The sequence below is a fragment of the Sorex fumeus genome, unplaced genomic scaffold, assembly GCF_029834395.1.
Source record: "Sorex fumeus unplaced genomic scaffold, SorFum_2.1 ptg000070l, whole genome shotgun sequence".
Lineage (NCBI taxonomy): Eukaryota > Metazoa > Chordata > Mammalia > Eulipotyphla > Soricidae > Sorex > Sorex fumeus.
This window is the reverse complement of record NW_026606127.1, coordinates 3,143,688-3,158,144: the sequence shown is the minus strand read 5'-3', so window position 1 is coordinate 3,158,144 and position 14,457 is coordinate 3,143,688. Positions and strand designations below refer to the sequence as shown.

The window sequence follows — 14,457 nt, the reverse complement described above, 5'->3', positions numbered from 1 at the left end:
GTAAAAATCTGAGGCCCTCAAGATGATGAATTATGGGGAGGCGGGTGGAGCTGGAGCTATAGTACAGCAGGTAGGGCATTTGCCTTGCACACGGCCTACCCAGGTTAGATTCCCAGCATCCTGTATGGTCCCCCCAAGCACCGTGAGGAGTAATTCCTGACTGCAGAGCCAGGAGTAACCCCTGTGCATCGTCAGGTGTGACCCAAAAACGCAAAAACAAAAAGATGATGCCTTACCTTTAGATATTTTGAAGTCAAGTAGAAACAGCCAGGAAGCTCACCAGAAAAGAGTTCTCCTGGGTCGAAAACATCATCACCTCTTGCGTGAGAGCATAGAGAAAATAACGTTTCCATTTTATGCCATGTTAAAGCAAGCCAGACATGATCTTGGAAAGTTTGTCAAAGGAAAGCATGGCTATAGGAAGTATAAGATGACAACTGAATCTTAGAGGTAAAATATACAAGTGAAGAAAAGGTCAAGAAGTAGGCGGTACGATGGCGACCAGGTATACTAAGAAAAGCATTTTTTAAAAAATAAAATGCAATGAGACATCAAAAAAGACCTTTTTAAATGTTTAAGATCAGGGATATAACTCAGGGATAGAGCATTTGCCTTCCATTGTATGATGATCTGGGATTGATCCTTAGCATTGCAAACAGCATTATTTTTTAATTTTTAATTTCTTTCTTTCTTGCTTATTTGCTTGCTTGTTTTTCTTGTTTTTTTTTTTTTGGATCGCACCTGGCTATGCATAGGGGTTATTTTTAATTTTAAAAAAAATTATAATTTTTATTTTTTACCTGTGGTTTAAAATGAAATCTAAAATATTTTAGAGTAAATATATGTGAAGAAGAATAAAATTCACGGGAACTATTTAGTGTTCTTAACGATACAGCAGTCAGAATTTTGAGTTTAATTTTATGGGTAGTGCATAAATAATTTTTCCCCATTATGTGGGCTGTCTTTTTATGATGGTCACCATTTTTTCTAAGTTGCAGCAACGTCTTAGTTTAATGTAGTCTCATTTGTTTATCTTCATTTCCTCTTCCTTGGTCAGTGGTGTTTCATTCTAGAAGTTTCCCTTAGCTTTAATGTCATGGAGGGATCGTCCCACATTTTTCTCCATATATCTTAAGAATTCATGTATGTGCTTATAATAAAGTTGTTTTGAAATTTTTATCTTTGGAGATAGCTTGAAATTCAAGTGATAGTGGTGGCATTGGAATTATAGGTGATAGTGATGGTATGTTTGATATTCTTTTTCTTTAAAAAATTTATTATAGGTAAGGTCATATATTTAAAATGGTATTAACATTTATAGTCTTGGTATAAAGTTACCTCATAGCACCACCAGCAAAGTGTCTATTACTCTTCACCCCCGTGATACTATATCAGACCCTATCCTAATAAATGCCTGTATCAGTCCTTTAGAGACCAAGTTGATGAAAATGGTACATATCTAAGTTTATGTACAAGATCCATTCTGCAAAGGTGCTACTTTGAGAATCTATCTCTAAACTGGAGCCAGTTTCAATATATCACTGTTATATATTTTTTCTTTGCTTTTGGAAGTCGTAGGAAGCAAACATTCCCTCCACAGTAGAGTTCCATTCTTGTATACTTGACAAGGAAGGAACTTGACATCATGCTCCTTATAAGATAGTTCACATGAGATGTAGGAGGGGAATAAGTCTTTGAAGTATTTGTCTGGAAAAAGCGAAAACGTGAGAGTGTGAAAGGAAGAGAAAGAGAGAGAGAGAGACATAAAGAGAGAGAGAGAGACATAAAGAGAGAGAGAGAGACAGAGGGGGGATGGAAAGAAAATGTCTGCCACAGAGCCTAGAGGTAGGTTGGGGAAGTTGACAGGAGGGAAACTGGGGCCATTGGTCGTGGAAAATGGGCACTGGGAGAGGGATGGGTGTTGGATTATTGTATGACTGAAACCTGATTAGGAATAGCTTTGTATCTGTATCTCATTGGTGACTCAATTTAAAAAAATAAAAAAATAAATATATAAATAAAAACAACAAGAACAAAAAAAATTTTAAAAAGATTAGGATCAATGTTGAGGTTAAAAAATTCTTGTCATGGGAAAAGTGATTAGATATATTAAATAACCAGAGTTTATGTGAGGATGATATAGCAGCAAAGTTCTTATGTTCTTGAGGGTGAGGGTATATACTTCTCTGTTTTATCATTTATAGTAGCAGTTCATCTCTCCTTGTTTGCACACCTGAAGCAATATGACTTTTCAGTCTTTTCTCTCAAGATGTGTATTCTATTAAGTCATCTCTTGTTTCTATAACGTTTCCAGAGCTGAAGAAAACTTGTGACCACATTCAGGAGGCCCCAAGGGTACCAGCTAGAGGAAATCCAAATAAAAATACCCCACAACACATCCTGATCAAAATGACCAAAACCTTAGACAGAGACAAAATTCTGAAAGCAACAAGATCAAAGAAAGAAATCTCTTACAAAGGAGCATCCTTAAAATTTACAGCTGATTTTTCTGATGAAACCCACATGGCCCGAAAACAGTGGTGGGACATAGTGAAAATACTCAATGAAATAAAGTTTAAATAAAAAAAAAGAATTTAGGTATGATATTGAGGTTTTTAATACATTTGATCTGACTTTGTGCCTGGCACTATAAAGAGGTCTGAGTTTAATTTTTTTTTTTTTGCCTGTTGCTGTCCAGGTTTCCCAGCACCACTTGTTGAAGAGACTTCCTTGCTCAACTTTATATTTCTTGAGCCTTTATGAAAGATTAGGTAATAATAATCTGAGGGCCAGCGTCAGGATATTTGACTATATTCCATTGATGTGAGGCCTGTCTTTATCTGAATATCATGATATTTTGATTACTACGACTTTGTAGTAGGGTTGCAAGTTGGGGAAGCTGTTCCCTTCTTCTTTTTAACAAATATTGCTTTAGCTTTTCATGGGAGTTTATTGTTGTGTATGAGTTTCAAGAGTATTTAATCTATTTCTTTGAAAAATGTTATGGCTATCCTTATAGGAAGTGCAGTAAATCTTTATAGAGCTTTGGTGTGTATTGCCATTTTGACAGTGTTAATCCTCTCAATCCATGAGCATGGGATGTGATTCCATTTCCTCATATACTCTCTTATTTCGTGAAGTAGAGTTTTTAGGGTTTTTTTTGTATAGTTCCTTAAAATTTTATCATTTATCACTTAACTTCCCCTTAGTCGTCGATTTGCTCGAGCGGGCGCCAGTAACATCTCCATTTGTCCCTGTCGCGTGCTAGTGTAGCCCAATGGCATCTGTTCGAACCGGGAACATGAAGGGCCTCAAACCGATCGTTCATGATCTTGACGAAGAAGTCTGACCATCTGGAAGGTGGGCGGCCACGCGGTCTTTTGACATCCCGGGGAATCCAGTCAGTAACAGCTCTAGTCCAGCGGTCGTCTTTAAATCTCATTACGTGACCAGCCCATCCAATTTTCGACAACTTGGCATAAGAGACAGCGTCCCTGATTCTTGATCGGCGAAAGATGTCAGAACTCCAGATTATCTCTCTCATTTGAGTGAAACCTGATATTTCAAGCATAGCTCTTTCTATTTTTCTTTGGGAGACCTGAATACCATTCTCATCTTGTTTGCGTAGGGCCCAGGTCTCTGAGGCATATGTTAATGCAGAAAGAACTGTGGAATCAAATAGATGTGCCCGGAGCCGGAGGTTCTTCTTCCTCTTAGCTATTTCTTCGACGTTTTTGAAGGCATTCCAAGCCGCTCTCTTCCTCCTGCACAGCTCGGGTGCCAGGTCATTTGTCATGTTGACCTCTCGACTTAGGTACACATAGCGGTTGCATTCGGAGACAGTCATTCCATTGAGAGCGAATGGGGCATCAGGAACAAGGCTGTTTCGCATAAACATTGTCTTCGTAAGATTCAGCTGTAGTCCTACCTTTCCACACTCACGGTCAAAGTCGGCCAGCATTTGTGCTGCTTGGCTGATGTTTGGTGTTATTAAAATAATGTCATCAGCAAAGTGGAGGTGGTGTAGTTGCCGAGCATCTATCTTCAGTCCCATTACGTCCCATTCCAGTCGTTGCATGATGTTCTCGAGGGTGGCACTGAAGAGTTTTGGTGAAATGGTATCACCCTGCCGCACCCCTCTCTTGACATCAACGATCACTTCTTTGTAGAATGGTGAGATCCTGCTAGTGAATCTGTAATACAGCTCACGGAGGATCCTGATGTACTGGTCTTGAATGCTCTGATTGGCTAGGGCTTCAATGACCACTTCCGTCTCAACAGAATCAAAGGCCTTGTTTAAATCAATGAACATTAAACAGCGGCATCTTGAACTCCAGAGAAACCTCAATGAGCTTGGTTATCGCGTGGATATGGTCGATGGTGCTGAATCCTTTGCGGAACCCTGCTTGCTCGTATGGTTGTCCTTCATCTAGTGTTCTGCCAATCCTACTTAGGATGACTCGAGTGAACAACTTGTAGATGACAGACAATAGGCAGATCGGGCGATAGTTGCCAATGTCATGGATGTCTCCCTTCTTGAACAGTAGTACGGTCCTGCTGGTTTTCCATTGAGACGGAAACTTGCGTTCAGACAGGTAGCGAGTGAAGAGCCGAGCCAGTGTATTGATGAGTACTGACGGCAGGTTCTTCAGGTGTTCAGGTCTGACCTTGACTGGGCAGGGTGCTGTTGGTTTCTTTACCAACGAAATGGCGTGTCGGATTTCGGAAGGGAGAACTTTGGGAAGGACATATCCATCCTGTGTAATTTGGTATGTCGGCAAGTGGACATGGTTATCGAAGAGATTTGAGTAGAAGTCATGGTAATCTTCTCCATTGCCGTTCTGGAGGATGTGATGGATCCATCAGGACGTCGGAGGGCAGTCATCTTGGTCTTATAGTTGGCGAAGGACAGGCGGGCGTTAGGAATACTTTTCCTGGCTTCTGCCGCATCTACCAGTACTTCTGCTCTTCTCTCTTTGAGGTCTTCCTTGATCACATCTCTGCACTGCTTTGCGAGCTCGGATGTTAGCTTGCGGTTGCCTGAGGCATGCGCCAAACCATGCTGGCAAATTAGCTCAAGAGTTTTCGAAGATAGGCCATTTTTTGTGGCTATCTCTCTCTTGGCTTTCCTCACACATTCATGGAGGTGCTGAACCAGTGGATCGTATTCCTCGTCAATGTTGTGAACAATGGCATCTTCCCATGTTGCCGCAATAGTACCAAAGTATAGTTCCTTAACATTTTAGTTGATTCTAATATAATATACTCGATTTTCTGAGGTATTATTGTGAATGGGATTGTTTTTCTCTATCTCTTTTTTTCTCTTTCATTTGAAATATATGGGAAAGCCATGGACTACCGGATATTGATTGTGTAATATGCTACTTTACTAAACAAATCTATTGTTCCCAGGAGCTTTTTTGTAGGTTCTTTGGGATTTTCCAAGTATAGTATCATGTTATCTCCAAATAGTAAAAGCTTGAGTTCTTCCTTTTTTATATGGATGCCCTTGATATCTTTTCTTTTTACCGAAATCCTATGGCAAGTACTTCAAGTACTATGTTGAATAGGTGTGGTGAGAGTGGGTAACTTCTTTTGTGCCTAATTGTATTCTGGGATTCTAGCTCATTGATTTCTGCTCCAAACCTTTAGTTTTCTCCCCGTTGAGAATAATGCTTGCTGTGGGTTTGTGGTAGTTTGCTTTGACTAGATTGAAGAAAGTACTTTCAACTCCCATTTTCTTGAGAGTTTTTCACCATGAATGGGTGCTGGATCTCATCAAATGCTTTATCTACATCTATCGATATGATGATATGACTTTTATCTTTATTTTATTGAGATGGTGTATTCTGTTGATTGACTAGAGAATGTTAAGCCATCCTTGCATCCCCAAGATAAACCTACTTGGTCATAGTGTGTGATATTTTGTTGAGTTTCTGGATTCTCTTTGCTGGTATTTTCTTGAGAATCTGTGTATCTGTATTCATCAAGGAAATAGGTCTGTAATTTTCATTTTTTGTGGTGTCTCTGTCTGTTTTGAGTATTAGGGTGATCTTTGCCTCATAGAAGCTATTTGGGAGCATTTCTGTTTCTTCAATTTCCTGGAAAATCTTAAAAATGTTGTCAGCAGTTCCTCTTTAAAGGATTGAAATATTTCACTATTGAATCCATCTGGGCCAATGATTCTGTTTGGGGGGATATTTTGACCATCATTTCAATTTCCTTGGTAGTGATAGGTTCAAGTATTCCAAATCTTCTTGGTTCAGCCTTGGGAGGTAATTGGAATCCATTAATTTATCAATTTGTTAAAGATTCTCTCATTTCCTGCTGCAAAGATTCTCAAAATAATCTCTGATGATCCTATGGATTTCTGTAGTTTCTATTAGGATACCCCCCTTTGCATTTCTGATTCGATTTATTAGAATTCTTTCTGTTTCTTTGAGAGGCTTCTAGAGGTTTATTGATCTTGTTTATTTTCTCAAAGAAACAGCTTTTGCTTTTATTGGTCTTCTGGATTGTATTTTGGGTTTCTAGCTCATTGATTTCTACTATAAATTTTATTATTTCCTTGCTCCAGCCTAGTTTGCACTCCTTTTGTTGGTCATTTTCCAAAATCTTGAGCTCTAATTTATTCATGTAGGCCCTTTCTTTCTTCCTGATAAATTCTGGCAGAGGTATAATCTTTCCTCTTAACACTGCTTTTGCTGTGTCCCACAAGTTCTGGTAGCTCGCGTCCTCATTCTCATTTGTTTCTGGAACCTTTTTATTTCCTCTTTGATTTCTTCTCTAAGCCAACGGTTGTTCATTCCTTCACTTAAGTAAAATATTTCCTTGCTGAGATTTATTCTGTTTGATCTATTGAGAAGTGACAAAGTAGTGTTGAAATCTCCACCTAGTACTGTTTTGCTATCAATGTTTTTCTCTAAGTCTATTAGAAGTTGTTTTTAAGTATTTTGCTGGTCTGTCATTGAGCATCTACATTGAGGAGGGTGAGTTCTTTCTGATGTAAAGATCCCATGATCATGCAGAAATGACATTCACTGTCTCTTATAACCTTTAGCCTAAAGTCCATGTGGTCTGATACTAGTATGGCTACTCCAGCTTTGTGGAGGTGTTCTTTTCTTGAATACTTTTTTTCCAGCCTTTTACTTTTAGCCCATGGTTGCTTTGATTGCTCAGATATGTTTCTTGCAGGTATCAGAATGTTGGGTTCAGTGTTCTAATTCATCTTCCTATTCTGTGCCTCTGAATTGGCACATTTAGTCCATAGACATTGAGAGAGATTGTTGTTATGGGGATTTGTGCTATCTTTATGTAGAATTTTTGTACTTGTGGGAATTGCCTTAGCTTAAAGTAGCCATGTTAGTTCTTCTTGCAACAAAAATATGGAACTCTTTACAAGTTTGCATGTCATCTCTGTGCAAGGACCATGCTCATCATTGTATCATTTCAATTTTAGTATATGTGTAACCAAACCTAGTAGGAGTTATTTTTTCTGTTCTGATTAATTTGAGTGTTGTCCTTACTTACCCTATGGCAGACAGTGGTACCTAATCAAAGAAAGTATTTCAAAGCAGCTTGATAGATTTAGAACTTTAATGTCCCAGAAAGAAAAATATGGTTTTTACCATATTATCTTTTACCATAATCAAGGCATCAGTTTTACAAAATAATTCTTTTGGAAGATGTTATATGAGTCCTGTTTAATGCACTTCCCTGAAACCTTCATTAAGACCATTAAACTAGAGCCTTTTGCTGTTCTCACCTCAGTCCCGTGTACATCTCCAGGAAAAGGTGGATGGTGTTGTCTGCACTTTGACCACCTTGAATATAAGTAGGATTTTTCTCCTGAAGGAAGAGGTGAGGATCATATTGATGATTTCATTCCACATTATTATAAGTTCAACTTGAATGGAAGTTGACACTTATGAGGCTCCTGTAAAGGACAGAATAAAGGGTCTCAGTGAAGTTTAATGGCCAACATACATTAACAACACAGATGACTCAAAGCAGCCTGTGTGCATCTTTGTGTATAGTGAGTTTCGTATCTAATGATAGTGATTCTCAGTCATGACACACAGGCAAAACAGACCTATAATTAAAAATCTAGTTATCTGAGCAGAGTGGGGTTTCTTAGGTGATTGAACAAGTGTGTAGTAATTTATTACTAAGCACATACGTAGTTAGAATGATGTGTACTTTTTGATCTAAAATTAATTCCAAATATGTCTAAAATGACAGTCTCCTGACCCCACACCTGGCTTTCTTCACCAGGGTCCCTTGGAGGCGGTGTGTTGAGTTTCCCTCACCGCGCCGAGCAGAGCCCCGGCACCTGAAGACCTCTGCAACCAGCCATAGGTACGCTTTAGACTACTCTCCCCAAGCTTGAAGGAGCCTCATGCATGAACGAATCTGACAGAGGAACCCAGGTGTGCGCAACCGGGGGATGAGATCTCCAAGGCTGCTCAGATCAAGACTGGGCCCCCTCCAACCAGATCCCCCATCTCCTAGTAGCTAAGTGTTACAACCATGAACTGCCCCTGGAGCCATGTAATCCCATCAATGGCCAAGATACAGAGACTGGATTTTGTTGATAAGACAACAATTATTGTCCAGTTCTCACTCTGAGAGAACCTGGTAGGCATTTGCGAGTGTCTTGCCCTTGTGTTTACCAGTCATTTACACTTCTTTCAATACATTTTATATATGATCATGGTTTATGCTTATTTTTAATATTGAAGTTTAATAGCTAAATACTGATTTTTTTCACAGCACTAATTTATTAAGAACATTCATCCTTGGCCTATCATATTAATTGCCAGTATTTGTTAGTTTTGCTTGTTTTTTGATTACTTAAATTGGTTTTGGTCCTTTTCTTTCAGGTTGAAAAATTTTGACACAAATGAGTATATGTTTTTCTTTATCTTCTACAGTTTTAAACTGAGAACAACTGTTTGTTTTGTACAAATAAGATACCTGTGCATTTACTATTTCTTCTCATTTTATTTACATTTTCACACATCTCGATTCATCTACAACTTAACCTAGTAAGTGTTGTCATATTGAAAGAAACCACCAATTTTTTCAATCATAGCACTGTAGCACTGTCCTCCCGTGGTTCATCCATTTGCTCGAGCGGGAACCAGTAACATCTTACAACAAATTGTGAGACTTGTTGTCACTAGTTATGGCCTATCGAATACGTCATGGGTAGCTTGCCAGGCTCTTGCTATGTGGACGAGATATTCTGGGTAGCTTGCCGGGCAGAGGAATCGGAATCAGGGTTGGTCTCCTACAAGGCAAATGCCCAACCCGATGTGCTGTAAACGTTATCTAAAATATACTAGTAATAACAAATGTTGTTTCTTTAACAGTGCAATATAAACAATTATTTAGTAATTTTCTTGATTTGTTAATGAAATAGCTAAGCTCTTGAGCATCATGGGAGTATTTTTCTAACACAAGAGTCTGACGAAGGTGAAACTGTTATAACCGTCTTGTAGAATTCCATCTCCCTAGCCTGCTTCATTCTACTGCACTCTCTATGCAATCCGATCTTCTTCTGGGATTCTGACCTCCTGATTGGCTAGCCTCTACCTTTCACCTGCCTACTTTATGACATCATTCTCCCACCAAACGAACCACCAACTGGTAGAATCTTGGGGGTCCCATGTAGTTGTTTGTAAACAAATTTGAATCTTCATGGCAAGTGACGAGTGACCAATGACCAATCACCAGTGAGCAGTCTCTGTACTGAACACTTGTGGTCTTAAGCTGCTTCAGTGTTCAGACGTAATCTCCTACTGTCTCCTCTTCTCGTCTACCTTTCATCGGTATTTCCTCTTCTCTGACCATGTCAGGTAAGGAATAATACTTTTCAAAGTTTTTCATTAGATTTATCATCCCTAAACTTAGCAGTCAAGTAAAAACAGCACGTAGTAATGAAAGAAAATATTCAAGTAGAATTTTATAAGCCTCATTTTAGCTTGACTTTGACATTTGCTGTGTGATTTTAGACACTGGCTTACTTTCTCACACATACAAAGTGTTTTTCCTCATTGATTACATTATATTTTACACATACTTAGGAGCTCAAATACACAAACAAACATACACACACACACGAACATATATATTTATATATATGTATATATATATATGAGGTTTGATTCTCTGTGTTTCTTTTTCCTTTTAATATAGAATTTTACATGATATTCACTGAAAACAAGTAAATCAGAGACAGTATTTTTACAGAAATAGAAAATATAGATGCTGTGAACAACTGTTAATATATACTAGCATGTGTTCTCTGTAGTGGTCTCTCCACTTGTATTTATACTTCAGTATTGTGAATATAGTGATATTACAAAGTAATAATCATTGATCTTTGAGATTTCTATTTAAACCAGGTAATAAGAAAATATGGGGCATGGGGAAGGTGCGGAGTGCTGAGCATTAGGGAGGCAAGACCTCTAAGGTAAGCAAGTTTGGGATCACTTTCATCAAACATTGACCAATCGACACCAAGACAATATGAGGGAGAAAAAAAAAGGAAAGAAAGAAAGAAGGATAGAAAGAAAGAAAGAAAGAAAGAAAGAAAGAAAGAAGGAAGGAAAGAAAGAAAGAATAGGGACTTCGATTATCAAGGAAGAGGAAAACGTTTGGACATAAAATTGAAGAGAACCAAAGACTTAACATCAAAAAAGAAAGAATATATATATGAAATATGCTGAGAATAATTCACTGAGAGCAAGTCAAAGAATTTTACTTCAATAAATGTCAGGACTAGAAATATACTATGCCTTCAATAGGGTACCAGTAGGCAAAGCTCTTTATCAGAAAGCCATCCTTCCTGGCTTTTTTCCTTATTATTTCTTAGAACACAGTACTTGGTACTTGACAATTTGGAGTATAAACACGCTTCAGAAATGATGCTCCCCATAAATAGCTAATAGTGCTTATCTAGGGCGGTGGAAGACACAGAATCTTCAATGTTTTTATTACATTCTGGTTTTTAAGTTCATGTATGCGCTGCCTGTTAAAAAAAATGGTATATTCTAACTTGAATCAGGAGGTTTGATTCATTTGTGTGGTCAGTAGGTTCCAGGTTAAAGCTGCTTGTCATCTTTACAAATATTATTTCATGTGATTTTTTCTTCCTAACATGAGAGTACTTTGATAATAGTCAAGTTTTGTTTTTAGATCCTAAAAGGAAATAGAAAAATCAAGTCTCACATGACTAATTACACATTTTTTGTCATATTTGTGAATTCTGAGTTTTCCTACATAAAGATATTTTATGGGATTTTGGTGCTCATTTATTAAACATTGAGAAGAAAGTTTTCCTGTTTGATAAAGATAATTCTAATATAGGCGTTGAAAGTAAATTTGCATTATTTTGTGATCACTTTTTAAATGGTCTTTTCTGTTTCTTGTGTGATCAAGTGAAATCCTCTGCTATGTTTAACACATGTTGTTTGCTGGTTAATATTCAAAGGTACTGATGAGTATAATTTTTTGTAATTTCGAAGTTTCTTTCTGTGTTTTACTCATTTAAAACATTTCATCTCTATGAAATACAATCACGTTTATTCCTATTTTCTTTTTGTTATGTAGTTACTGATAAATCCTTTCTCTTTAATGGACTGGTAAAGTGTCACTCAAAAATCACCTTCTATTCCATTTTTTGGCTAGCAGTTTTTACTAAAATAAAATAGAGTCTTCATATTGTATATGTGGAACAATTTAGTAATAACCTTATTGTACTGTTTTATTTGGTTTTGTTTGGGATGCCATCCACTGTTATTCAAGGCTTACTCTTGGGTCTGTTCTCCATAACATACTGTACTATGCTGCTTGCTACAGAGCCCAGATTTCATTAATATCTACATAATTCTTTTTCAGTTCTGTGATACATATTTTTCATGATGTTTTCTTTACACTTCCTCCTATGTAAATCACATTGAATAGAAAAATTATATTCGTGTATGCATTATTATTCTTAGAGTTATGAGTAACTACATTGTTGATAAACAACTTAAGACACAGAATTTAAATAAAGTTTTCCTTCCAAAAATATTTCTTGGGAAAAACTCAAGTAATGATTTTTGAAATGGATCAAAAATCAGGGTAAACGTCAATGCATCAACAAGATTAAGTTGTATGTGAACCATAAGTAACAGGTACTCACCTGATCTTGGGGAAGTTCCCATAATATCTCCAGCCCAAAGTAACCTGGCGCTGACACCAACTCCAACTCAGGATCAAAAAGGTAAGAATTTTGATCAGATGAAAAGTGGGCTTTCAAAACCTCTGGAGACCTACCAGATCCCAGTAGACCTAGATCATGCAAAGATCTGCAGGTAATGAACACCACTGACACCATCACTCTGAAGCAGGTGCAAGAAAATTCAAGTGGCACTAAGCGGACCTCCCATGCAAAAGGGAAGAACAAAAAGGAGGCTTCTGAACCTCTTGAGGGATAACCCAAGGCCAAAATCCAGCCAAAAGTCTGAGAATGCTTGCTGAGGGGAGCAGGGATTGTTTGTAATGCTGCAGTCAGTGAGAGGTGTCCTGTGACCACAGCCAAAACTAACAGCAAATCTCACAAATCTGCCTCCAGCAGGATCAGCAAGACAAAGAGCCATGGGCAGGAGAAGATAAAAAACACCAGAGAAAACTCTAAGAAAGTTAATGAGTGTAAGCAGCTAGGGAACAAGGTCAAGGCAGAAGAAAAGTCCACAATTGGCAAGATGAAATGCAAGGAAACTCAACCTGAGTTTTGCCAAGAGGCAGTTAAATAACCCCGCCGCTACCTAGGCATACACATGCTGGATTCTGTCCAAATGATTCATGCTCTGGGGAAGAGTGATCCAAAACTTGGAATCTTTTCTTCCGAGGTGCTGAGTAGCTCAAAGAACCCCAAAGATGTCAAGCCATCCTCAGCTGTCAAGCCATGGCTAGGTGCTACACGGGATGGAAAAGGCCTTGAGAAAACTCAGGTCAAAGCACAGAAACCAAGTAGCAGTGCTGATAAACGCTCATCTCCATCCCAGTCTGAGCTGCCACCTCCTGGGAAGGTCAAATTGGTACCTTTGCCGTTTCTTACCATGGAGAATCCACAAGCTGAACCTGTTCCTCGGAGACGAAAATCTGAAGCCACACATCTTCCTGCTGCAGCTAACCCTGCCAAGCCTGGCTCTACCAATGCAGCTCAGCCAAATGCTGCCAATTTTTCCCCGTCAACCACTGCATTTTTGACTGGTCCTTCCAATCCTGCTAAGTCCATTTCAACCAACCTATCTCGACCAGGTTTGCAGAACCCTAGTAGCCGGCCTATTCATCAGCCTGCAGCTTCTAGACCTGATCCCTACAAGACAGCAGCTGGCACTTCTCTACAGCGGGAGGCTCCTCCTGTCTGTGTGAACAAGCGCCAGTCTCCACCCAAACGTCAGAGTCACTTTCTCCTCCAAGACTTCCGTTTCCAACCTAAACCATGGAGAAAGCCCAATGTTCCCGAGCCAGTCATGTCAAAGCCCATCACCAAAGAGCAGAGACCAGAGCGTGAGGCTATGAAAAGGAAGGCTCAGCAGGAGCGTGAGAACGATGCCAAACACACCTCTTTGGGGGAAAGTGCAGTTCTTTATTGAGAGGGAAAAAGAGTTGGACATCTCTCTCTACTATGGCTACGTAATGTAAGAGCTGGAATGGTAGGTTCCACTTTAGGTACCAGATGGTTGCCCTAGGCAAACACTGAAATGCCATACACCATTTATTTATTCTAATTTTTTTTTTCAAATTAAAGAGATGCATCGAACTCGGGTCGGCCATGTTGGCTGTGTGCAAGGCAAATGCCCTACCGCTGTGCTATCACTCCAGAGATGCATCATAGTTAATTGATTGTTAATAAATGTTCTGAATTTTGAGATGCTGTCAACTGTGGTTGATTTTGGGAGTGGCTCAGTGTTGAAGGAGGAGCTGGGAAAGAATGGGAAGTTAGATAGAGGAAAAAGGGGGAATAGACAAGACTCTAAGAAATACAAACATGGTCCAGGGCAGGGGAGATACCATGATCATGTAGGTGGTTTTCCCAGGGTGAGGCCCATCCATTGCACTTGGGATGTGCTGACCCCTGCGATTTCCCCAAATGTGGGAAACTCGACTGCATAAAGCCCTTAAGAGGAGAAATTGCATGGGCCTGATGAAGAGTGGGGTAGGGTCAGAGGAAGAGTAAGCTGACAGTGCATTTGCTCTGCAAGCAAGAAGGACACAGTTCAATTCTTGCAATCTTTTATGGTCCCCAGAGACCCACCAGATGTGAAACTTGACCACAGAGCCAAGAGTAAGACTAGAGCACAGTCAAGTATGCCCATCACTGGTGTCCTCGAAAAAAATGGGAGAAATGGCACGGTTTGCAGTTTTCGGTTAAAATAATAAATTTGGAATAGGCTGTGGAAG

General features: G+C 39.0%; 2 pseudogenes; one reads left to right on the top strand and one right to left on the bottom strand.

Moving 5' to 3' along the window:
• Nucleotides 1-7,379: 7,379 nt before the first annotated feature.
• On the bottom strand, nucleotides 7,380-7,476 carry LOC130036969 (uncharacterized; annotated as a pseudogene).
• Nucleotides 7,477-14,054: 6,578 nt separating this feature from the next.
• On the top strand, nucleotides 14,055-14,165 carry LOC130037206 (uncharacterized; annotated as a pseudogene).
• Nucleotides 14,166-14,457: the final 292 nt, after the last annotated feature.